Here is a 24,388-nt window from a genome sequence, read left to right as displayed (position 1 = left end):
TGCCATGATTCTGTTCTACTTCACTCATTTATATTGCTTCCTTCTCCCTGTAGGCTCTTGATTTTGTTATTCCATGGAGAAACCTTGTGTGCCTAGCTATGTCCAATTTTCTCCTTTCTAGAAGGATGCCAGTTATATTAGATTAAGGGTCACTGTACTCAAGCATGGTCTCATTTTAACTCTTTAATGACACCATTTGCAAATAAAGTCACATTATGAGATACTTTACAATGGCCATTATTATTCTTTCTGCCTGGTGACCATTTGTTCCCATTTGAGGGCTACATTCAATCTGGAAACTGCAGCTATCTATCAATATATTAACTATAGTGGTTATTTGTTCAATAAATACTTAATAATCAACCTATTGTCTTATATGAATGCATAACACTCACTCACAAAAATAATTCTGAGGTATCCCAACTAGCGTCCCCCAATGTCAAGTATGGTGTGTCAGTTCTGGACAAGCCAAGCAATTGCTTTTCAGCAACTGAGAAAAATCTGCAGGTATGGAGATGACTTACAGTATGCCTTATAAGTCAAAGCAGAATTGTTTTTCCTTAGCACAAAGCAAAAGGCAAAATGGATGATTAAAATAAATACAAACCAGGGACTGGTAGAAGAAGGAGGGATGAATAGGCAGAGCACAGAGGACTTTTAGGGCAGTGAAATTATTTTGTATGATACTATAATGGTAGATACGTGTCATTATACATTTGTCAAACCCATAGAATGTACAAAATCAGCCGTGAACCCTAATGTCAACAATGCACTTTGAGTGATAATGATGTGTTAATGTAGCTTTATTGATTGTAATGAATGCACAGCTCTGTAATAGTGGAGAGGTTTTTATGTGTAGGGGCAGGAAGTATATGAGGACCCTCTGCACTTACTGCTTAGTTTGGCTGTGCACCTAAAACAGCTCTAAACAATTAAGTATTTTAAAAATAAAAATAAGTAAATGCATCCATACAAAGATCAAAATTAGACATATAAGTGTTGTAAGCATAAGAACATAGTCATTCAGAATCTGACTTGGAACAAAGAACCATCAGACCAGTGCATCCTTATGTTGTTTCATCTGAAGCAACATAAACAACCTTATCTTTGACACTGCATGGAAATAAATATGTCCAGAATAGTAGTTTGTAGGTATGGAGATGACTACAAATAATAAAAGAAAAATGCAATAAACAAGAAGTGAGGGGACCTGTGTTCCAGTCCTGCCCTAGACATGAACTGCCATCATCTCCACAGTGCTTGCCTCTTAATCTTTCTGAATCTGTTTCCTTGTCTAAAAATAAAGTACAGAAAACAATCTTTAAGATCTTTTACAAAGATTTGAATTTAAAATCTATGAATGAAAGTACACAGGCTTAAATGATTACTAGTGCCATTATCAGTTGAAGATTCTGGACGGATTAGACAAGGGATGGTAATGGAGGTGCAAGGAGGGTAACAGGAGAAAATATGGTAGGCAGCATCTTCCACAACTGCAGAGGAAAGAGAGTTTATGCCAAAAAGGGCAGGGTTTAAGCTCTCACACTACAAGCTACAATTTAGGTGACCTCTGAGTCAGTTATTTAAGGTGTCTGATCTTTAGTTTCCTCATCTATGAAATGTAGATAGCAAAACCTACCTCAATGAGTTACTATTAGGGCATATGATTGAATTTATAAAATAAATTCTAAATAATAATAACATAGTAGATAATATGAATTGAATGCCTTCTATGTGACAGCTGCTCTTTTAATTGTAAAGTTTCTCATTATGCATAGGAATCGAATAAAATAGCAACTATTATTGGCCCATTAAACAAATGAGGAAATTGAAGGACAGATAGGTCGTTTAACTCGCCCAAAGCCACAGGCTAGTAAGTGGAAGAGTGAAGGCCAGGCTGTTGTGATTAGTCTGTTTTAACCAGGTGACATAATCCTCTTTCCCTGAGTTCCCTTACATTGTCTTCTGTCCCATATGCTTTGGTATGAATGTTGGTGTACTGCCAAAACTTAAATGTTGCAACCTAATACACAATGTAATAATATTAAGAGTCTGGACCTTTAGAAGGTGATGATGTTATGAGTGCTTTGCCCCCATGAATAGGATTAGTGCCCTTATAAAAAAGGCTTGAGGGAGCCGATTTGCTCCTTCTGCCATGTGAGGGCACAGCAACGAGGCACCATCTTTGAAGCAGAGAGAGAGCTGTCACCAGACACTGAATCTGCTGGTGCCTCGATCTTGAAGGTTCCAGCCTCTAGAACTGGGAGCAATAAATTCCTGTTGTTTATAGACTACTCAGTTTAAGGTATTTTGTTGTATCAGTAGGAAGGGACTAAGATGCTATGCTTCCCGTAACACCAGTTTAGGAAATTTACAGAACTCGTATATTCCAAGTACGTAACCCTTTTACTATTGTGACTAATTCTATCATACAGAATCCACTTTACACACTGTCCATCTTGTGAAAAAGAAAATATTACAATATATACAATATTATTTTATAAACTATTACTTCAGTAGCATGAAATGTTTGTAAACTTCCTGAAAAAGTGTGTTATAATAACAAATATTTGGTCTTTGTCCCTGCTGCCTGGCACAGAGCACCTAAAACCTTTGACGTTTCCTGAATGAATGTCTTTTGTTATTCCTAAGAATTCCCTTTTGATCATACTTGAGTTTATGAAAATGATGTAATTTAGGGTGGAGCTCCTGTGTAGTCTCAGGATGAGAAACTAGGGGATGGTAGAGGCAGCTGGATATTAAGCTTTTTATAAATCCTTGAACAATGAGTTTTCAAGAGCTTCCAGGTTGGTGAATACATCAAGGTGTTGAGAGGGTGGCAAGCCTGGACAGGCATGGAAGCTTCACCCTTCAAGCAATATTAATTAACCATGCTGTTATTAAATGGAAACCAGTAACTTTTCCTGAGCCCACACAATGTAGAACAGAAACTGGAGTGCTGGTAGGGACAGTTATATTTTGTTTTATTTTCTGTGCTATAGCCCTATATGGAGACTGGAGTTTATGGTGAAAACCTGTGATCTTTTCTCAACTACAAACTACTGGTAATTTAGACTAAAACACTTCCCTTTGAAGGCCATTTACCAGTGTGTTATTGGACATTCACTGAATCTACCTCTATGACTGAAGGACATAAAATGATCTTGAAATCTGAACATGATTTTTTGGATGATATTGAAGAAATTTCTATAATAAAATGGAAAGAGTTTATACAAGATCATGTTACTAGGAGAACACAAGCAAGTACTCACCCCTTTTCCTCTAGGATCAACTTTGGAACTGCAGGAGGAACTGCCAGACTTTTCTGTCACATAGACAATACCTTACAAACAGCACTAGAGTGACCAACAATGAGCTGTACAGTTTGTAAATGAAAGTTCCAAGGCAAACAAACAACATCTTGTTTGCAAGGTTACCACTCTGACCAAAAATAGTAAAACCAAGTCAGATTGGCAGGCTGAATTTCATGCTGGAAGTGATGGAAGAATTGAAGAGCTGTAAAAACTTTTATGTTTGGGTTTTTACTGACCCATCAGAGGTGGCAAATAGCCTGGACATATGGTCAGTTAGAAGGGCAATAGAACACTGGCCTATTGAAGGAATGCCCATATGTGGGGCATAGCCCTGTGGAATTCACTATGGGCATTTGAGGGATGCATTTAAGTAGGTCAGATCAATGTCTACTGGAAAAACTCCTTTCCAGTTTTGGAAGAGGATTGGAACCATCAAGTGGATATTACGTTGTACTTCCTTGAGTCCATGACATGGGTGGACCTTAGATGGTTGCAGTAATGCAAAGATAGGCTAAATCTAGACATATTATTCTTGCACCCTTCAAAATGCCAAAGACCAATAAGAACTATTTTGTTTGCCAATAAAAGAGACAAATACTGCAGGCAGATTCCCCAGAGGAAGACTCTGAACACAACTAGCAAGTCAGACTGATTCTAGTATGTCTAAAGGGCTACAAATGGGTCTTGACAGGAATAGACACTGACTTCAGTATGGTCTTTGCTTATCTGGTGATAGACACAAATATTTGGAGTGCTACACAAAACTAGAACAGAAGATATTGCACCAAGTTGCAAGGCTGACCATTATTTCTTCAGACCAAGGAATATGCTATATAGCTTATAATGTCCAACAATCGGCAGAGAGATATATTCCTCAAGGTAATAGATTGATAGAGAAATGAAATGGGCAATCGAAACTTTGGTTTTCTAAAATTGGGGGAAATAAAGGCATGAAGGGCTAGCTTATACACCTTCATGAGGGTGTGTTCACACTCAGCAAGAGTAGGGCTAAGAAAGTGTCCCCAGTACATATATTATTCTGTTTTTCTGGTGCGTCTGGGAAAGAGAGGGTGGGGAAGCATGCTGGCATGATTACAGTTTTTTTTAAGGTAAGAGTTTGCTGATATGATAACTATACATATATTTTAAAAATTTATTTTGCACATCGCTTCGAATTTTCTTTTTCTACCTGATTCAGTGGTCACAAGACCAGGCCTGCAACTACAAGTGCAGGAAACAGAGATGACTCCTAAGCAAGAAACTATCTATATTATTAAGCCTTTATATCAGAATTCCAAAGGGCCACAGGAGGTGAATTGTGCCTTCATCCCATCTGGCAAAATTAAGTGTTAAGAAATAAAAATAAAATCCTAAGTACCCCAACTGATGTAACAGACCCCTTCTTGGCCAAGGAGACCACAGAGAAACCTTAAAAATTGAGTTTCCAGCCATGAAGGGACGGGAGGTTGGACACACCTTGTTATACCCCCTCCCTTGCTAACTGCCATTAAACTTTCTTTCCAAGAGTTAAGCAGAAACCAACCCTTTCGAAAGACTTGCTGTACCACTGAGTTCAACCAACTGCCTGATGCTGCTGTTGGACTCTCCTCCGCTTGTTCAGGTTTTGACACAATAACTGACCAGCATTCCTTCCTGATATGTGACCACTGACTGGTTCTGGCTGGTTCACAGAGGCATGAACAGCTAGCTCTGTGTCCTTTATTTCACCTTTTGATATATAGAGCTCAATTTTACTGCATTTAAATGTTAAGTCATCACTCCAAAGTGAACATGGGATGTATGTAACATGCATGTTTGCTTACTACATATGTACTCACTCCTACTTCACAGATATTTATAGCTCCTCCTATAATCTGCTGAATATGTATTCTGAACCATCGCATTCAGCATAAATTCCTGTCTCATCCTCCCTCCTTCAAAGTATATGCTTTTGGTTTCTACCAGAGACTATACTTCCCAGCCTCCAGGGTCACCAGCCTGAAGCCTGCAACCCTTTATAAACAAATAAAGCTCTCTTTTATAGATCTACAGATCTTGTGATCTTCATGCCAACATATTAAATGTAGCTATACTGCCTAGTAATCAAAGTGGCCCACTAGTTCTGTGTCTATTTAACCCTACTCTGGATGGGTAGTAAGGAACTCAGGGAAAGGCACTTGCTAGACTAGTATTGCTGCCTGCAATCTAGACCAGTATAGTGATTGTACCTAATGTTTTTTCCAAAGTTGGAAAAGTTTGGCTATAAATGGAGAAAAGGAGAAATAGTAGTTGAAAGTAAAGTAATGAATAAATGTATTAAGTAATGAGAGAAGTCTAATATTAACTCAACATCTTGGAAGAGGCCCAGAACAAAAGATATTTTCTCTTAGCTCAATTCTACCAGATGCATGAAACGATGAGGCAATGTATTGCTGAGACCACTTCCTGCTTTGGGAACCCAACAAGATTAAATGGAAGCTTGCAAACCTGAATGGTCTTGCCTGGGAGCCATTTCTATATGATATAATAATGAACTGGACTAATTACTAATGACCAAATGAGACTCTAATAATGTAACAATATCTTTTAATTGCTATGAGCCTTTCGTTATAAAAGATCCATCGTCAAAAACCAGGAGTGGTATATGGCATAATAAGAAATGTATTTGCTCTTTGTCTCTGCCTCCTGGTGCAGAACTTCTAAAACAGTTGAAATTTCCCGAGTGTTGGAAGTGTGTTTTGTTATTCATATAGAACCCCTGCTGATCACATCTGACTTTATGCTAATGAAGTAACACAGGTGGAGGCCAAGCTTCAGGATGGGGCTGGACACCAGAAAAACTAAGTGACTAAGTAGAGTATTGGAAATTTCAGCCTCAACCACCAATCTCCAGGAAGGGGAAGGAAGGTAGTGGCTGGAGATTAAGCTCCATAAAAACTTCTTGAACAAGATTTGATGAGCTTCTGGGTTGGTGAACACATCAGTGTGTTGGAAGGTGGCACACACAGAAAGGGCATCGAAGTGACACATCCTTTTTCCTTCCCCACACCTTGCCTTATGCCTCTATTCCATTTGGCTGTTCCTAAATTGTGTCCTGTATAACAAACCAGTAAACACAAGCAGAAGTTTTCTGGGTTTTGTGAGCCATTCTAGCAAATTTTTTAACCTTAGGAGGGGGTTGTGGGAACCACAAATGTATAGCTGGTCAGTCAGAAGTACCAGTGACAAACTGAGACTTGGAACTGATGTCTGAAGTGAGGACAGTCTTGCAGGACTGAGCCCTTAATCTGTGGGGTCTGTATTTTCTCCAGGTATTTAGTGTCTGAATTGAAGTGAATTATTGGACACCAACTTGGTGTGCAGAGAATTGGAGAATTGCTTGTTGGTGTTGGAAAACACCCCAGAAAAAGCAATGTAAACTTACTAGGTAATAGCATTTCGGAGTTGTGAAGAACTCTAGTAATCAGCTAAATCCAATTATTACTTAATGTAGATGAGGTAACCAAGGTAGAAATTGTAAAATGGCATGTCCGGGTTCATATAGTTAATAGAAAGGGGTAATTTTTCCCCAGACATTCATCCTGTTATTCTTAAAATTTTTAACACAATCATCACTTGTAAAGATTGACATATTCTCAAATTGTATTATGTGTAACAAAGAAATCAATAAATGAGTCCAGAACATACACTTTTAACATATTTGAAAAGAATAATTTCAATGATCCTCTGACTGGTAAAATAACCCATTCTTTCCAAGTCTGCCATATTTTAATGACGATGAATTCAATGGCAATATTCATTTTGTAGCTTAGAAAACAGAGAGCTAGTGCTATGATTATTTTATGTTTCAATTCATATTTTTGCCTTTTTTATTTCACTGTGATTTTTATTAACTGATTCTTTCTTAGAGTTGTTGGAATGTGAATGTTCACTGAATACTTAAATTCAGGACAGTCACTGGTTGTATTCCTGTTGTCTTGTTTATTTTTAAGTCACAATTCTGGTACTGCATGTTTTCATTTAATCAATAATCTGTCTCCTTCATAAGTGCTTTAAACATACAATCATGAACATATATGTTTTCCAGGTTGACCTGAATAGTTACAAACATAACTTAATCTGTACAATTGCAACTTTTTTTCCTTCCACTATATTTACCTAAGAGGCTGAACAGCTGTCTCTCAAGCAAACAATGTAGTCTTTACCATCCTGACACAAGAGTATTATATCTTTAAAGGGAACTCTAATAGGTACTAAATGTCAAAAATGCACTTGAAAACTCTTAAAAATTCAACTTGAACTAAAATAACCAAGAAAACCTAATATTAAGACTTATGTCTCAAAGAAAAATAATTGACAACTCTACTCTACCCAGCCTATCTGCCAGAAAATTTTACTTGGAATTCCTAAGATATCTTCACCTTAAGTACTCCCTTAAGAAGCTTATTTAAGTGAGTCCCTTCGTAGTTAAAAACCTATTTTCCTCTCCCTTACAATTAGAATAATATGTGATTGCATGGCAATGGCTACTATGGCCATCCAGACATTCCTTTGTGCTGGTATTGCTTACATTTCAATTTTAAAACATGTGCTTTTCTCCAGTATGCTTTACTTTCAATAATTCCAACTGCATTATTTTCTAGTATGAAAAACCAGAATACATTATTGGCAGCCTTGCATTCTAAAGGGATGCAATTGATTCTTAGGATAAAAGAGCCTCTATCCAACATACTTTAGCATAAGCAGGTATTATGCGCCACATTCCTTAGGACAGATGAAACCCACAGAAACACAAATTTAGATGTATATCTCAATGCTGCAGTGATGGTTTCCCGTAAGTATGCATAGAAAGTAAGATGCAAATAAATACACCATTTAGGGCTGCCACTACTGAGGCAGCTGTGGGAAGACAGCCACGTTTTTTCTTAATTAAAATTTTTTACTTTGCTTCAGTTAGTCAATTTAACACTCTTCAAGAGGCATAATGTATATAGTGAGCTAGTATTTAAACAGTGAGAGCAGCTTAACATTCAGATCCTGCAGACTGTCTGACAGTCTTTTTGGAAGAATCTCTAAAGACTAGGTGGTATCTTTAATTGTGAACAAATAAACATTAGTCTGGATCCTGTGAACAATTCAAAAGATGAAATGCGGCAGAAGTTTTCTCTGCAGGTGGGTTAACAGCTAATGTCAAATACCTCTCCATCTTCACATCTTAGAAAAAGCCTTATAGCAGACAGGTAGAATAATTTTTTTCTGTCGTGAATCTCCAAGACCTGAAAACATCTGTTTTTCATAAAAAATGTGATGCATGCCAAAGGCTAGGAACCTCTCACTCTCTAAGATACAAAGCTTTTGATCCTTTGAAACAACACTATTTCATTTTATAAGATGTATTTAAACTATCTCCTATCTTATTTCTCTGAAGCTGAAATCACTGGAAAAATTAGCCCTCTAAATTTAATTGCCTATAATTTTGCTATCAAAACGGCCCATCAAAGTGCTCTACAGAGGAGTGATTGAAAATGAGAGACAAGTGTCTAGCTATCTGAAAAACTAATTTGAGCACTAAATTAGAATCACTCTGTTTTTGCTTTGCCTGTATCTCCTTCATTTGCATCTTGTGTACATACCACCTACAAAATGCATATCTTTCTTTCTCACATCTCTCTATCTTTTTAACATTATGCTAAATGATGATACCAGAATGTGTCTCTCAGGCTGAACTTGCAATCCGATTGATTTTAAAGAATCGAATCCCAAATGTAGGAAATGAACAAATTTTAGAGATGTTGTTGATTTAAAAATCTATAAATGTGTAGTTGAAGGGAGGAGGCAAAGTACATATGAGAACAAAATGGTAACCTTTAATTAATATATGGTTATTTAAAGACATTTTTGTGACTTTTCAGAGTCCCAATAAAGTGCATGACTAATTCTGTAATTTCTCCTATCTCAACCATAATTAGCTTCACATCATCTTCTTGTATTACCACTTGCTCAACTTTTATCTTCTTGTTTTTTTTTTTGTTTTTTTTTTTGAGATGGAGTCTCACTCTGTCACCCAGGCTGGAGTGCAGTGGCGCAATCTCAGCTCAATGCAACCTCCACCTCTTGGATTCAAGCAATTCTCCTGCCTCTACCTCCGAGTAGCTGCAATTACAGGCATGCACTAACACACCCAGCTAATTTCTGCATTTTTAGTAGAGACAGGTTTCCTCATGTTGGCCAGACTGGTCTTGACCTCAGGTGATCTGCCCACCTGGTCCTCCCAAAGTGCTGAGATTACAGGCATGAGCCACCGCGCCCGGCCAATTTTCACTTTGTTTCGAAAAGCATTGCTCTTCTTGTTTCAAAAGGTATTGTTCTTCCTCTTTCAATAGGTGTAACTTCAAATAATGATGTTAGCATAAGACTGTAACAGGTGGGAAAGGAAATATTTGGCTATAGTATGTTATCCTGTGATTCATGAGCCTCTTGCACTCATGAAATTAACGTCAGCATTGGCCCAAGTTGGACTATGACTGCCTCACCATTTGCTGTATGCTCTTTCTGATGTTGTGTTTTTATTAAAATGAATGATGAGGCATAAAATAGAGATGAACACATGCAGTAATTTTCCAAGTAGAAAAATTTAGGGAGGCTATGGTTTTATGAAGTTCCTGGGCTTAGATGATCTATAAGTGGTTCAAAAAGCTAGGCAACTTTAATTTAATTCAAATATTCTAATTCAATTTTAGTCTTTGCATTACAGAGATGTGTGTTTTTCTGAATCCTTAAGAGAATGAAAACCGATGGAATAATGATGTACTACTATTGCGATGTTACTAAAATCAAACAAGATTTGCTGCTCCCTTTTCTATTTCCTCACATTTAGCATTCACAGAATGTGAAAGTAATATAGATATTACAAAATATCCGATGATTCACAGGAACTTCCTAAAATTTTCCTTGCTACACAGCTGTAGAACACATGAAAGAGAAAATTTTAAAAATGTGAAGAACATTTTCTGTATATATGTGTGTGTATATATAGGTGTGGTTTTAGATGTATAATTATATATGTGTGTGTATATACATTTTCAGTAAAAAACAAATAAATAAAACAATAGAAATTAAAGCACGCAGGAAGATGGGATGCCATTTTCATCAGAAAATTGTGGCTCCATAAATCACCCATGCTATCTTATGTGCATGCTTCTGCCTGTGCTGCTTGTCTCTGCCTGGACTGAATGCACTTGTCACCATTTGGGTTCTCTAAGAAGCAGATTCTGAGATGCAATTAGCATGCAGGATTCTGTTTATTCCCAGCTTTACTGGGGTATAATTGGCAAATAAAAATTATACATATTGAAGGTATACAATGTAGTGTTTTGATACACATATATAGTAAAATGATTATCACAATACTGCAGTCAAACTAATGAGCATATCCATCACCTCACGTTACTTTTCTTTTTTCTGGGGGGGGTGGTAAGAATATTTACGATCTGTCCTCTCAGCAAATTTCAAGCACACAATACATTGTTACTAACTATTGTCACCATACTGCATGTTAGATCTTCAGAGTGTATTCATCTCATAACTAAAATTTTGTACCCTTTGGTCAACCTTTCCCCCTTCCCTCCACGCACCCCCCACCAAAACCGACACTCCCAAACCCTGGTAACCACCCTTCTAATCTCTGTTTCTATTAGTTTGACTTTTTTAGATTCCACATAAGATTCTTATTAGAGAGTCCTCTGGGGCTTAAAACCTATGGAAGGGGGGAAATGTAAGCAGGATTGGACAGAGAGAGAAATTGGTTAGTGAGTCAGTCTCAACAAAGCTGTCAGCCAACCCCACAGAAAGTTCTTCAGCTGGACCAGATCTTCAGAGTTGTCCCAGTTAAGGGTGAGAGATCTGAACATTTATACCCTGATATTGATCAGTCACTGGGGATGGGCTATCCCAGAAAGAGGCATGCGCTTAGCTGAAGTTGTTTGTTTTGTTTATAATTTTTAATTGGGGGCCATCCCAAACAGGGCTGTCAGCTGAGGACCGTCTTGCTGAACTCCCTGCAGTTGGGGGAGCAAATCTTACCTTACTCAAGGGGAGAGGGAGTGAATCATGGCATTCACCAAGCACTTCTTCCTGTTTTCTACAATATAAATTTCTATAAATATCCTAGGACTCATGCAAACTATTATCATACCTATGAAGACTCCTCTGATTTCTCATGTGGGATTGGCTATCTCTTTTTCTATGCAACTACTGAATCATGTACAAACATATATCATAAACTTCTAAAAATTGTATTACCATTTTTTTGAATATTATTGTCTCCTACTTACACTCTAAGCTGTTTGAAGACAAGGCACTGTGTCTTATCCATCTTTGTATATTATCACCTAGTATAGAGACATGTACATACAAGTGTTCAATAAAAAGAAAGATAAATGGACAAATTGCAACAAAGAATTGTGAATACGCTAGTCCTTACTGAAAAGTAACTAAAATACAATATCAAGAAAATCCCACAGAATAAAGGGGGAAAGTTTGCTCTTTGAAAATAGCATACATTGAAGAGAATGAGCAGGCCATGCTGTGTAGTGGCTAAGTGTCCCATAGAGTATGGTAATGATACATTTGGTTAAATTGAGCAAAGAGTCAATCAATGCCTAGTATATGCCAGGTAGTGTAGTAAAGAATGTGAAAGAATAAATATTTTTAAAAGTAGCATAACAGTGTCTATCCTCTAATAAGAGAAATAAAGCAAGGGACAAATTAAAATAAAAGGGGATAGGTTTTACACAACTCTCGTAAAAAATAAATACAAATTTTTTCGTGGGAAGGAGTTCAAGGAATGAGATAATATAACCAATTAGAAAAATTAGAACAGACTTGATGAAGGTTATAGCATTAGAACTTGGTCTTGATTTAGACTGGGCACTGTGGCTCACGCCTGTAATCCTAGCACATTGGGAGGCTGAGGCGGGTGGATCACGTGGTCCGGAGATCGAGATCATCCTGGCTAACATGGTGAAACCCTGCCTCTACTAAAAATACAAGAAAAAAATTAGCTGGGCGTGGTGGTGTGCACCTATAGCTCCAGCTACTTGGGAGGCTGAGGCAGGAGAATCGCTTGAACCCGGGAGGCGGAGGTTGCAGTGAGCTGAAATCGTGCCACTGCACTCCAGCCTGGGTGACAGAGTGGGACTCCATCTCAAAAAAAAATAAATAAAAGAACTTGGCCTTGATTTTTTATAAGCGAATGTGATCAGTTTGAGCATGTGTGCTAGTTCAGGTACTCTGAGAAGCAGTGCCAAGATGGAATTAAATGTGGAAAAGATTTGTAGGACAAAATATCTGTGAGGAATATTGGGAAATGTAGCAGGAATAGGCAGGGAGAGCCCTTAGGAATTAATGCAGGCAGGTAGAAGAACTGAGTAAGAAGAGTCTCAGATTATAGTAAAGGCCTGAGAAAATGTTAGCAGGCTGATAGGGAAGCCTCAGAGCAAAGACTGCACATCCCAAGACCGCCACAATCAGTCGTTGCCTGGGAGCAGCCCAGGAAAGATATGGCCTTGGTATGAATGTTGTGCTGGATCACAAAGAGGAGGCAGCTGGAGGCTGTCAGCACCCCTCACTGCAAGCTCTCTCTCTCTTTTTTTTTTTTTTTGAGACAGAGTCCCACTCTGTCGCCCAGGCTGGAGTGCAGTGGCGCGATCTCGGCTCAGTGCAAGCTCCACCTCCCGGGTTCACGCCATTCTCCTGCCTCAGCCTCTCCGAGTAGCTGGGACTACAGGCGCCCGCCACCACGTCCGGCTAATTTTTTTTTTGTATTTTTTAGTAGAGACGGGGTTTCACCATGGTCTCGATCTCCTGACCTCGTGATCCGCCCGCCTCGGCCTCCCAAAGTGCTGGGATTACAAGCGTGAGCCACCGCGCCCGGCCAGCTCTCTCTTGAAGTAATATCTGAGTAGTACATGCCCATGGATGTCACAGGTGTAGAAAGGAAACATTTCAGGAGAAGAAATATGTGGCTGAAGTCATGGGACATGCAGCTGATGTCTTTGGTTGATAAATATCACCATGGCCTGTGAGCCACTAGTGGCCTCTACCCTAAACAGTAGTAGCAAGCAATATTCTAAGTGCCATTGCTATTTTATTTATTTTCTTATTTCTGTTTTGTCAATCTGTTTATATTTTCTTCTTTTTTCTTCTTGCACTAAGAACATGGCCATGTGCTCAACAGCCATCACAGCCTTCTAATGACGGTTGAAAAAATATAAAGGCCAAGGTTAGCTTTTCCTCACAAGTGGTACTCAATTACGGTGTGTTAACATTTTCTTATCCCTCTAACTCATCATGCTGGGCCTTTCTCACAAAGAATGTGAACCTTTCAGTCAGTTTTATTACATGCTCTTTTCTAACAGAAAATATTTTCAGTTCCAAAAATATTCCAAAATTATTCACATATGGGTATGTTGGTAAAATATTCATTACTGCATCTCAGCTCTAGTATTTAACAACCTTCTACAGAAAATCAGCTTTTGACAGGTGGTTTATGTGTTCAATTCTAAAAGAAAGAAAACAAGAAGCACATGGCAGGACGTCCTAAATACTCTCTGTAAAAATGTTTTGGCAATAATGTATTTGTATAATTTAAAAGTATCCCCGGTGACTGTGGCAACCTGACCAAGGGCAGGCGCTGGGCCTCAATTTGTTATTTCTTTCAGCTTCCTCTGAAAATGTGCTTCATATTCTTAAAGCTGTGGAAATTTTCTCTAAAAGTGTTGTGATGACCAATTGTATTAATGGAATGAGAGACTTTGCTCTAATAACAGCATCCTGCATGTCAAATACTAACTTCTTTGCTCACCTTCTTGATTATCTGTCAGCAGTGGAGCATGCTTTAGGAGGGCAGATGCACATTGCCTTAACATTCCTAATGAATCAGAGAATTCTGTACTGCACATCTCTAAAGCAAAATCAGCAAGAGGTCTGAACAAAGCCAGTGATATCTAACACTGTATCCTATGGTACCAGGTGATGGCCCAGAGCATACAAAAAGGGAAAACAGATGGATGGGTCAGAAATTCCCTCAGAAGAAAAATGAGTGCTGGAGTAGGGAGTGCTATGTGGTGACACATAATTTGTAACCACCAGGTTTAAGATCTGGGTCCTCACTGAGCATTTCAATATGTTTCCTGATACGGAGGTCAGGCAGAAAAGGACTTAGGGTGAACTGGAGATGGTGGAGTAGGAAGAGTTGTCTGAAAGGCTAAAGGGAAGGTTGCTTGCATCAAACATTCTTCTCACGCTAGCATCTTAGAAATAAACAACTTATATGATAACAAGCATATGGGGTAGGGATAGGAAGTGAAAGAAGGAGATGGCCCTTAAGCAGTCTGTATCTTGTATACCTTTAATTTATATCAAGACTTTTCGTCGCTATGTGTTTTGTTTTTAATTTTGTTTTTAGCTATGCTTATCTGCCATTCTTTTTCATCAGAAAGGGGAATTCCAGGACCATGTACTGAAATTATACTTAATACTGGAAAAAAGACAATATTTAACTGTCCCGTATACACTATATAGTATCAGAGATTGAGAAACCTGTTCTCTTCCAGGAACAATTTTCACTGTCTAAGAAAAAACAGATCTCCCTTCTACTGGGACTTGAAATAAAGACTGAAATCTCAAGGCACTTGCCTTTTTACAGGACCTCAAAACAGTTTACTTGGAATAAATGAATCTCTGATGAATGTAATTTATATTAGAAATAGCACGGATGTGTCCTGAATTTGCAGGAGAAGGATGAATCAACATTCATTGTCTGCCATAAATTCCGCATTAGTTAGGCCCTCACACTGAAGAGAGAGACCTTTGTTCACTGAGGAGAAAGGTCCTGCTAACTGTGTGGCATACTATCAGATTTGGGCCAGGTAAACTGCCATTATCCCGACTTTCTAAAGAGAACTCACAATCCGGTTTTCATGCTGCTTTACCCTGCCTTGTCCTCACCCATAAAAATAATTTTGACAGAACAAAGAACTAAAACTAAATAGATTAAAGTTTTAGTCATCTTTTCTCATTTTATATTTCCTCTTAAGTTTTGTATGTGTTATTCCATATTTTGCCTTTCTTTTCAAGCATATTTTCTGAGTGGGCTTTGCCATTTGGAGTATCGTTATGTGGACTCTAGAAAATAAAGTCCTATACCAGAAAAGATTCAAATTTGAAATATTTTTGAATGCATAGTTCATCTCTTTAAATTAATCACACACTTACTGTTCCATAAATGTACTGACTTAATTATTCGCCACCACCACCTTCACTGCCATCACCACCACCTCTCAAAATTTCTCTATGATCATTTCCTCCTTTATATAATTTTTAACTTGTTCACACTTCTGAACTCTCAAGACTTTTGTACCAAACCGACAAACTGATTTATTTTTCATTGAAAAGCAAATGTATAGCCCTGTCCTTTGCAATTCTCTGTTTCTAACTTTATATATACTTTATAGAAAAATAGCTCTAGAATTAAAGAATATTAACATATGCTTTACAGTAAAATGTTTTCATCTCTAACTGTGATATATAAGAATTAGATATTATGAAAGGGATACATTTCTTCTGTAGTAGAGGTCCTGTTTAATATTGAACTAGAAAAGGCACTTGAGGAAATGGTGATGGACTCAGTCAGCACCGTAACAAAGGGACCAAATGCCAGAAGATCCAGAGGAAGAAGAGATCAGCTCCAGCTGGAGAGATCAAGGAAAGCTTCCAAAGGAACCGTATTTTGGTTTGGTCATTGAAGCATGGGTAGTGTTCAAGTGTAGGGCAGTAGGTAGAAATTGGTCAACTTCAAGCTGCTAGATGCTGCCCAGGGAATGGTACTTGGAGATAACTGAGCACAAGAGCAAACAAGGATGCATAGAGGAAAGTTAACCAACATTTCCATTCAGTAAGGCAAAAACTAATAAATGACACCTGGTTGCTATAATCTACAAGTGTGTTTTGGGGATTGTAAACAGTTTATGTCTTAATTTTGACCTAAAATGGAATCAAGTTGCATGGTCTAAGAAACTCATCATTTCATTCTTTCTTTCTTTCAGGACTTTTTCTCCTTTTTCCTTTTATAAGATGTTTTAGAATTTCATTAATTTCTGAACATGAATAAATATTATTATTTAAAGCCATTTATTTATTCATTTATTTCTTGACATTAAGTATTGAGTACCTAATGTGTTTTTGATACATCTCAATAGAGATACACCTAGAGAAATACTTGAAGAAAATGTTTAAGTAACTTAAATAATTATACTTCAGACTATTCTTCATAAAATAAAATAATGGTCCTATACTTCTTGTATAACAAAACACATAATTTTGTTATCACTGAAAAATTTCTGTTGATAAAATTGAAATATAATGTTTGGTATTTGATAAATCTATTTGATGTTTCCCAATTCTCTAGAGACGTTCTTCATATTGTCATTTTATTAATCAAGATTTTATAAAACTCTATACCTGATCATTCCAATATCTGGATGAGCTGTAGGTCTATCTGTTTCTAATATTTAACTTTTTGGTTTTCTAACTTTCCTGTTACATTTTACTTAAATGCTGAGAATACTCTATCAGAAATTACAGAAATGCTGATCAATGTATGTTCTTCCAGAAAAGTTGTATTCCCTTTTTTTTTTTAATGACCAAAAGTTAAAATAGGGAAAACTAGAGTAATTTTCATCTGGAATTGAGCAAATTTTGAAACTTGAGAAATTTTCTATTTCCTGTTTATCTAACTTCTATCATAGATCTCTAACTGAAAGTTTGATATATTTTTTCACAGTACTTCTCTCAGGATCTTAAACCTCACCCCTTTCCTGGGGGCTGCCCAGCATTGTGAAGACTGTCAAAAGCTTTGCTTGGCTTCTTAGCAACTCTGCTGCTTTGTTTGGCTCTTCTCTTGCTCCACCGACAAATCTTCAAATGTCTCGAAAGGAAAGGCACTATACGATGTCAGTGTGTTTCCTGTTTCTCCTGAACTTTGGCCACTCAAATCTGGCTGTTTGGGAAGATGGAATACCAAATCTTGCCTCTCCAGTAACAAGACTGCTAAAAACTTGGCTTGGTTTTCCAGTATCTTAGTTATTGCTTTCTGCTTAGCTTTTTTGACTTTCTGGTCTTGCGTTATCATTTATGAAGAAATGTTTTGAGGCAAAACAGCACCACAATATGCTTCCTTACTTGCAGTACTTTGCTCGGGCTGCCTTAAGAAAGCACCATACACTTGCTAGCTGAATAGAAGTTAGTTATCTTACAGTTCTGGGGTCTAGTAGTCCAAGATCAAGGTGCAGCAGGATTGATTTCTTCTGAGAGTTGTGAGGCAATGATGCAGGGCAAGCAAGCCCCCAAATTGGGACTTAGTTTGGGAGGGTTCTTGGGTGTGTTTCGGAAAGAATTCAAGTGTGAACCAGTGGGGTTAGACGGCAACCTTTACTGAAGCAGCAGTGTTCAGCAGCAGCAGAGGTACTGCCTCATGTGGAATAGGGCTATTCCACAGGCACTATTCCCAGAGTAGCACCTTGGGGCCAGTTCTGCAGTCATATTTATACCCACTTTTAATTACGTGCAAATTAAGGGGCAAATTATTCAGAATTTTTCAAGTAAATGGTGGTACTTTTGGGTCATTGCCATGGAATGGGGTAGTACCTTCTGGGTGTTGCCATGGCAATGGTGAACTGACATGACACTGACGGGCATGTTTTATGGAGAGGTGCTTCTGCCTCTTCCCTGCTAGTCTTCAATCTGGTGCGGAGTCAAGTCCTTGCCTCCTACCACGGGAAGAATATGTTTCAGGCCTCTCTTGTAACTTCTGGTTATTCTGGCAATCTGGTATTCCTTGGCTTATAAAAGCATCACTCTAGCATCTGTCTTCATTTTCGCATGACATTTTCCCTGTGTGTCTGTTTCTAAATTTCCCTTCTTTTAAGGTCAATGGTTATATCATAATAGGTACCCTCCTTATTCTCAAAGGAATTCACTTTAATTTAATTACATTTGCAATGACTGTATTTTCAAATAAGTTCATATTGGGAGGTACTGAGGGTTCGGACTTGAACACGTGAATTGAGGGGACATGGTTCAACCTCTGAACTACCCTCAGAGCTCTATAATTCTCAAGGCTTATCTCCTTGGGTAGCTTTCTACAGTCTTTAGACAGATGTTTTGCATTTTTTCTAACTTTTCTAATTGCTATTGACAGTATGATTGGTCTGATATCAGCTAGTCAATAATGATCAGAAATAGAGTCTCAGGTTTGACCTGAAATTGGTAATTAGTCATAAAAGTGTCATGCCCTCGAGATTCTCTGCAGTAATAATTTAATAATAATAATTTGACTAACTAGAATTTCTCTGCAATAATAATTTAATAATTTAATAATTATAACTTGACTAGAATTTCTTTGCAATAATAATTTAATAATAATAATTTGACTAACTAAGGGTAGGAACAGAATTGAGAAATGTCTGTCCTACTACCTCATTGGTTTCCATTTTACTTAATCTTTCCACCAATTTTGAATTTGACTTATCTAAGTTAGTTTGAAGGCCATAGATAAGAGTTTTACACAAAAATCACAGAGAAAGGAAGATGGCTGAAATGGCATTCAAGAGGGTCTATATCTGTGCAGCTGTAGAAAAAAGACATATTTACCAGTTATTAGTGAAGGCTAAATGTTAAGACTATAGAGTAAGTGACAGTTTTAAAGTTTTCCAGAATTCACCTAGGAACTCGTATGGCTAAAGATTTTGAAGTAGTTTACAATTTTTATCATGACAGCAATAGCAGTAAGCAATGCCAATTGAAGTACATACAACAACAGCAACAAAGAATTTCCACCACCCAGTTAAAAGTTTCATTTTACATTCGAAAACAGCATTACTATGAATGTCATAGATAAGTGATAGTAGCATTGCATCTACCTATTTCCTTATTTTTCATGTTTTATTTGGTAATATCAGTTCAGAGCTTTTTGATTTGTTGTATTCAAGGGAAGTCATTAGAATATCACCATATTTTATTTCCTTATAACACATTTTTTATCTCTTGTGAGAATTGATCCATATGTTTTTCAAGAAGGTAGCCCAACTCTTGTAGTATCAATGCTTGATATATGTTACCTCCTTTCCCATTTTTTTCATATAGTATATGTTTGCTTTTTTGAAGACTCCATATTCACTTGATTTATTGCTGCTTCATATTGAACAAAATGGTATATTGCGGGGCTTAAGTGGTCATTTTTTTTAGTAACAGATGCTGACTTCAAAATCTAACTACAGTGTTTTTGCTGAGTAAAATCATCGGTAATTTTCTTTTCACACTATGGTTCATCATATAGGAATAATGCGTATTTCACAGACTTATTATAAACATTAAAGGAGATAAGTAAATTTTCTTACAATGCCTCCTACATATCAAATGACCAGACAATGAGAGTTATTATTATTAATGAACAGAAATAGCTCAAACCCACATTTCCTACTGCACTGAAGAGTGAATTCTCTATTTGAGACACATATGCTTTCTCAATCTCCAAATGCACACACATCCAAAATCAGACTACATATACATAGATGCATTTAAATATATATACATATGCACATGTATATGCACTCATACGTAAATGTATATGTGAATTTACCTATATATGTGTGTGCATATATATGTGTATGTATTTTTAATATTTTATTAAATTTAATTGTATTGGGAAAAAAATCACAGAACATTTACCTTGCCAAAAAGTTAAGGATTTTAATGTTGTCTAAAATTATAAAAAAGAAAAGCAGAATTTTTAAAGCTTTAAGGATTGTTTACCTCCACAGGAGAAATGTGAGTGAAAGCAGGGTAAGAAATGTAATACTGAGAGAATATTTTATAATAAAGTCTTCTCTGACTTTATTGTGATTCATTTTTTATTAAAGCATAGATTTTTAACTGTTTTTTTATTGCTAATATTTGGTATACCATCAGTGATACATTCTTTAAAGATTATTCTTGTTTTATTCAGCATTATTTTTAGAGATTAGCTGAATCCTGAAATATTTTATTTCTATCTTCCTTTATTCTGAAAAAAAAAAAATGAATTGGAGGCAAGAATCCTTTGGTATAATAACATAGAATGGACTGAGCATTGATTAATAAATCTCCCAGGAACCTATTCTAAAATGAAAGTCTTTTAATATACAGAAGAATGCATTTAAATGAGGGCAATGAATGAGAACCACAAATAATTTCTTGCCTATGACAATTATTTTATAAAGATATTACTGAAGAACAATATTGAACACAGTTATATACTCATTCATCACTGGTACATTTTACATTCTTATAAGTCTATGAGTTAAAACGCTGGTTCTAAATATCTTTGATATGGTACTCTAACTTATTTAGAGAAGAAAAAATAGACATAATGAAGCGTATTTATCAGCTAAATATATTTTCATTGACCAGTGATCAAGCCAAGTTCGCCTTTCCAGCTCCCACCCTGGAAACTTCTTGACACATGTTATTTACATGACTGTTTCAATCTTGGCTAGTAATAATAATAATCTTGGCTAGTAATAGTAATAAGAATAGTAATGATAACTATTCTAAGGAAGAGTTTATAAGGATTTAATATAGACAGATGCTCCTGGATTCCTTTAACTGTAGATATTTTAAAATATATAGACGTTATATGCCTGTATCAAAACATCACCCGTACTCCATGATATACCATTATTATGTACCCATAATAATTTTTAAAAACTAACAAAAAATAAAATATCATGTTTATTTATTTATTAAATCACACTTGAGTTTTAGAATGTAAAAACAAACACACATAAAAAAACAAACTAAAACCACCTAGACCACCCTCTTGTATTTATCTTCAAAGTGTTCTCTTGCTGGTATCTGTGACATTCACTATTTGTTCTCCTTCTTTTACCAGTGAGCATGAGCAAGGTTTTCAACTGTGGCACAAAAAGACCACTTCAGTTTTCTCTTTCATCCTCTCTTAGCACTTACCCTACTTGAACATTATTTCACTAAACAAAAGCCCTTTTCATTATTGAAGTTTGTGCTTGCCATCTTATATAATAAATAACTAAAAGGAGATAATATAAGTAAATTTAAATTTAACACAGTTAAATTTATATCATTAACGTACATCATTAAAATGTTCAATCAGGCCAGGCACGGTGGCTCACACCTGTAATCCTAACACTTTGGGAGGCCAAGGTTGGAGGATCACTTGGGCCCAGGGGTTCCAGAACAGCCTGGGCAACATAGGGAGACAACATTTCCACAAAAAATACAAAAATTAGCCTGGTGTGGTGGTGAATGCCTGTAGTACCAGCTACTTGAGAGTGGTGATGCTAATACATTGTTGAAGATGTAAGTGCTGTCTGCATGAGAAGAAATGGTAAATAGTGCACTGTCTTTGAAAAAACATAATTTAACTTTTTTCACCCTCTGAATTATAGAGATTCATGGCAAAGTCTCAGTCCTACACAATTATTTGCTGTTTCATCCACATGTATTTTCCAAATTTTCGTATTTTATCGATGCCAATCAATCCACTCATTAGTCAAATCAGTGTTGATGTCAAAACCTAAGTCAGATGATAATTTGCTTAAATTTTTTAACTGTTAAATTGACAAATAGAAAAGTCAAATTCTAAATGTTTCACAGTAATACACAGGATTTTGGATCCTATTATTTTTCTACCTGGAAGCATTTTGTGGTTAATATTATTTGTCTGAAAGTAAAATTATGTTCCAGGTCCAGATTACCAATAAAACTCACATGAGGTAGTAATGGTTTCCTTTGTTAAAATTAGTAACACATGTAAATATCTGTCAATCAAAACAATTTTACCTCATGGTATTTTCCTAATGAAAATGGACTTCTAGACTGATAGAATATTCAACATTTGTTTCTGGAACAAAATGCTGTGTCTTCAAGTGCAAGATTTCTATAAGGAAATTATATTTTAACCTGACATTTAAAAATATATATATATAATTTAAGGAATATTTCTTCTGTTAGAAGTCTCATATTAATTTACCTATCTGATAGTTGCAAAATCTCATTTATATGTGGAATTTTTTAAAAAAGGTTAAATATACCTAGATAGAGAATAAAACAGTGTTTGCCAGGAGAGGGGCGACAGGGAAATGAGAAGATGTAGGTCTCTGTATTAGTCTGTTCTTGCATTGCTATAAAAAAATACCTGAGACTGGGCAATAAATATACACCTATAAAACATAATCTTAAAAAATTAGCATACATACTGTAGGATTGTCTCAGTGGTAAATGTTTTTTGTTGATAGTTTAGAAAGTGTGGCTTCCTTAACCATTCATATGCGATGAATATTTAACAACTGGTTCTCTGGAGAAGCAGAAGCCATGAGGTGTAATGTAACTATTTCAAACACGGGTGATTTCAATCTACTAATGAGATGTTCATCAACTCACAACATTTCTAAAAATTTTAGCAGTTGACTGATTCTATCTTACCATTGTATCCATTCTCTAGGCTAAAGATACAGTGTATATGTTTATGAGTTCCTGTTCAAATTTCTATTAGAACACATTTGAAGCTGCATTTTTTTTTTTTTTTTTGAGACAGAATCTCGCTCTGTCACCAGGCTGGAGTGCAGTGGCACAATTTCGGCTCACTGCAACCTCTTTCTCTCGGGTCCAAGCTATTCTCCTGCCTCAGCCTCCCGAGTAGCTGGGACTACAGGTGCGTGCCACCACGCCCAGATAATTTTTGTATTTTTAGTAGAGACGGGGTTTTACCATGTTGGCCAGGATGGTCTCAATCTCTTGACCTCGTGATCCACCCGCCTCAGCCTCCCAAAGTGCTGTGATTACAGGCGTGAGCCACTGTGCCCAGCCTGAAGGTACAAAATTTTAACATATAACAAAAGTGTACTTTGACATGGTCTGTTACATTTCTCCTCAAGAAATTACATTTTTACTTCTATTGTGATCTATTAGAGATGGGCAATGTATGCTTTACTATATATTTCACAATTCATTACCTATCCCTTGTACCAAGTCATTACACCAGATGGTATAATTTTGTGAGTAGTTCATTTGTCATGGGCATGCTTCATTTTGGTACTTATTAATTATAAGTAAGACTGTGTATGTGTATGTGTGAACTGCACTGTGGGTAAATCTGCTACTCACAGGTGATTACAATGAAGAGTGAGATTAAACATGAGTTATGTTTCCATCTATCTTTGCTGTTACAAAATGCCTCAAGGTAATACCCACGAAATCAAATTGAATTTCAAAGCAATTCACAAACACTCTGAAATTTGGACCCAACACCAAAGTTACACATAGTATGTTTTTGTTTTGTTTTTTTTTTTTTTTTTTTTTTTTTTTTTTGAGACAGAGTCTTGCTCTGTCGCCCAGGCTGGAGTGCAGTGGCCCGACCTCAGCTCACTGCAAGCTCCGCCTCCCGGGTTCACACCATTCTCCTGCCTCAGCCTCCCAAGTAGCTGGGACTACAGGCGCCTGCCACCGCGCCCGGCTAATTTTTTGTATTTTTAGTAGAGACGAGGTTTCACTGTGTTAGCCAGGAGGGTCTCGATCTCCTGACCTCGTGATCCGCCCGTCTCGGCCTCCCAAAGTGCTGGGATTACAGGCGTGAGCCACCACGCCCGGCCTACACATAGTATGTTTAAATCCACATTTCATTTAATAAATATTGACTGGCTAACTGATTACAGTATGATATGCTTCCGTCAAGGATGAGTTAAAATATTTAATTTCATATAAACCACAAAGTTACTATTTTTAAATTTTAAATAATGTTTTCTTTACAATAATGTCTCTCTTGTTTAAACCAAAATGTATTCTTTTTTCCTTCTTACTGTTTTTTTTTCTTATTCTACTTCATGTGACATCTGTTAAAAAAATTTACTAGTTGCTTTCATATATATTTAATCCTAAAAATTCAAATGTATTTCACATCACCTTGTGTATTTTTCCTTCTGCAAATAAATCTTGTCTTT

Source organism: Symphalangus syndactylus, chromosome 21 (genome assembly GCF_028878055.3).
Source record: "Symphalangus syndactylus isolate Jambi chromosome 21, NHGRI_mSymSyn1-v2.1_pri, whole genome shotgun sequence".
In the NCBI taxonomy this organism is placed as follows: Eukaryota; Metazoa; Chordata; class Mammalia; order Primates; family Hylobatidae; genus Symphalangus; species Symphalangus syndactylus.
This window is presented reverse-complemented; position numbering follows the sequence as displayed.